Source organism: Pollicipes pollicipes, unplaced genomic scaffold (genome assembly GCF_011947565.3).
Source record: "Pollicipes pollicipes isolate AB1234 unplaced genomic scaffold, Ppol_2.1 Scaffold_3087;HRSCAF=3621_pilon_pilon_pilon, whole genome shotgun sequence".
In the NCBI taxonomy this organism is placed as follows: Eukaryota; Metazoa; Arthropoda; class Thecostraca; order Pollicipedomorpha; family Pollicipedidae; genus Pollicipes; species Pollicipes pollicipes.
This window is the reverse complement of record NW_023596225.1, coordinates 18,931,198-18,934,427: the sequence shown is the minus strand read 5'-3', so window position 1 is coordinate 18,934,427 and position 3,230 is coordinate 18,931,198. Positions and strand designations below refer to the sequence as shown.

Below are 3,230 nucleotides of genomic sequence, written 5' to 3'. Positions count from 1 at the left end.
TCACACCGCCGGTGAGGCGCGCCTCGAGGAGCGTGCGGCGCGCTCTTGACGCTGCGACGGGCCAGGGCTGCGGGCAGGGGCAGGTGTGCATGATGGGCAACACCACGCAGTCGTCAATCGAGCCCTTGATAGGGACATTTGTTGTGTTAACTTGTATCTATGTGTGTATGCCTTATATTATATATTATTATATATATATATATATATATATATATTGAGGTATAATTTCCGCAAATCTCACGCTTGTGTCATTCTCACAGGTTACAGGAGTGTCCCTAGGGCATGTACCTGGTCGCTGATGCAGGCTTGTCGATTGATGTGTTTAACTGGCTGGATCATGGTTGGGCTGTCCTCCTATCAGGTCAACCTTGGTGTTTTGAAACGCGACATCGAATAATTCCACCGTAATATAATGGGACTTTCGAGCCAAGTAGGCGCGAAATTGTATTCTGAGCCAGATACATGCAGATAGGCTTAAGACCGATCCAAACTAAAAAGGGAAGAAATCTAAGTTGCTGGCCATACTTGACCTTGGAAAGATCATGAACCTTATCAATGACCTATGTGCATGTTGGCAAAACAGTCTGAACATGTTGCAAGCGTTGTGAGGGGGTCATACCGAAGCGACCTGACAACGTTGGAGGGACTCTGTAGCGAACGGTTACAGTGAATGTATCGTGAGTTTCAAAGTTAGCACCGCTGTCTTCCATGGTTTCGTTATCCTCCAATCATACAGCCTGTTTGCCCTCATTGCCCCACGGAGGTATGAGGCCTCTTAGCTCGGTCGTTCTCGGATGTCGCCATGCCACAGTTCTTTACAACTTGCCAACATGGGGCAGGTTATACCAGACAGTCACGGCGTGGTGGACAGGCGTGCAACCAGGACGTCTTAGGAGGGGGTTGGTGGTAAGCGGGCATAATTCAGGGAGGACGCGTCATGCCGTGTGTTAACTTTCTTTCATCAGCTGTCTGTGACGAAAAAGCTGGTTGAAGAGGTGGGTGAAGCTCCCCCTCCCTCGGCTGCGCCCGTACGATAGAGTATTGTTTTGGTCGGTATCGTGGAATGAGCAGACCCGGTCAGTCTGCATTTGGTACAGTCGGTCTTAGGGAAACCCGAGCCCGTATTCCAACAAGCAACTTGAGACATTGAGAGCTGTAGTCATTGAAGGCCGTGTAATGGATGGGTTGCACAAGTCGCATCGCGATCATCCCGTAAAACGCCAGCCGTCTTTGACGTCCGTTGGCTGAAAAGATGCGGTCGTGTTGGCGCGGACCGGCCGGTGTTCTAACCACCAAGTGGATGGCCTGTTGTGGTCGCTTCCTTACACGCGTGTGCGAGCGTGCGTGCTTATGTGCTCGGCATCCTTTGTGTAACACATTGTTTCACGAAGGAAAAAGTTTCGGCCCGAATCGCCATTTCTCAGGTTGTTTTTTTTGGGGGGGGGGAGATTTAGCTGTCTGGCGATTGCTTCATGTGGTTGAAATTCTGCGCAACTTACCGGCTTGCGCTCCCATCGAACGTGTGTGTGCTGTTTTCTCGACGGCATTCGCTGTTCTGTTGACATGGCGTCCGCCCCAGACTGCGGCTCGGTTGTGCTCAGCTCAGCTGATCGCACTGAGAGTGAGCCGGCAGGCCGGTCTGCCCTGATCGCCGAGCGGCCCGCCTTCGCCGGCGGCTGGGCTGCCTGCCCGTGACGCCGGTCCTGCCCACAGCGCTGGCCGGCCGGCTGGCGGTGACGCGGCGGCTGCTGGCCGCCCGGCCGGCGGCGACAGTGGACGCGACCGACGCGTGCGGCGCCACCGCGCTGATGGACGCCTGCCGCGGCGGCCACGGCCAGCTGGCGGCGCTGCTGCTGCGGTCCGGCGCCGACCCCGGCCGGGGACCGGCTCGGCCGCACCGCACTCTATGCCGCCGCCCAGGCCGGCTCCGAGGAGACAGCCCGCCTGCTGTGCGAGCTTAAGTCGGACCCGAACTCGGCGGCGGCGGCGGCGGCCGACGGCAGCACGCCGCTGCACGCGGCGGCGCGCGAGGGCCACGCCGCGCTCTGTCGGCTGCTGCTGGCGAACGGGGCGGACCGCGCCGCCCGCGACGTTCACGGTCGGACGGCGGCCAATACGGCGCGCGTGCACGCCCACCACGAGCTGGCGGACTGGCTCGGTCCTGAGACGACGGCAGCTGAGCTCAGTACTGCCCGCCATGCGTGAGGGAGAACGGCTGCCGCGCGGCGGACGGGCCGCGACCACTGTGATAACTGTGTTCGGTTGTGGTCAGTTGTTACTGCTGTAGTGATACAGTAGGATCGGGTGCAATACTTGCTTCTGTGCTGGGCCCATGCGGCTCCAGATTGGGTCGGGTGGTCGCCATGTTTGTGACACGGTCGTTTTTATTGTTAACGCTTGTCTGCTGCCGTTGTGCAGTCCTCTGAATGAGATAACCGGGCTAGGGTTATCGTTCAATGTCCGATATTTACTCTGCTCTACGACCGTTATAATTTTTCTGTCGTCCAATGGCAAAAGGACGTATCAAACATTTTGATGTTTTTCAAGAGAGTGAGCTATGTGCTTTTCCCCATAAACTGGCGTAACATTGAGGTACAAAGATGCTCTTTGTATCAAGAGAATCGCAAAATTTGTGCGTTTACAGTGCATGGTGTGTTCAGTGCCAAATATGTTAAATGAGTTTATGAATCGATCTAAGTCCTTTCGCTGTTGGCTCCTTACGTTACCCTCAGGTCAAGCCCCCAGCCAAAAAAAAAACGTAACTGACATGGCTCTAATAAAAGGACGTATGTTCCAGGCATGCGTGGTTTTGATACGGAGTACGGGCGGGATACAAATGATAAAAAACATGTGTGCACAATGAGCAAAATCGTAGCTCCTTTTGCCATGGGCAGTTCAAGCAAAGCAAAGCAAAGCTAATTGCGTGTCAGTACGTTAATGTGACGTTTAGTTTTGATGAACTGTCGTTCCATGTACAACCGCCGAGACAATATATTTTCTTATATCAGCGAAGCTTTCGGTACTGTCTGCAGCAACCATAAGGACAGACAAAATGTGTATCGGATTGGTGTAGTGCATCCAAACTTGCAGTTGTTGACATTCATATACCTCCAGATGATACAAAACAAGAAGACCGGTAAAGGTTGTCCCAGACTATCAGTCGAATCGTAGCGCTTACGAACTGATCTGTAAATACAGTACCGTCTTAACACAGCCGTTCCTCCCCTGAC

The 3,230-nt window shown here is 54.1% G+C and overlaps 1 pseudogene; it reads right to left on the bottom strand.

Annotated features, from left to right (window-relative positions):
* The window catches only part of LOC119089839 (leucine-rich repeat protein soc-2 homolog), a 9,528-nt pseudogene continuing 6,298 nt past the window's right edge, over nucleotides 1–3,230 (bottom strand).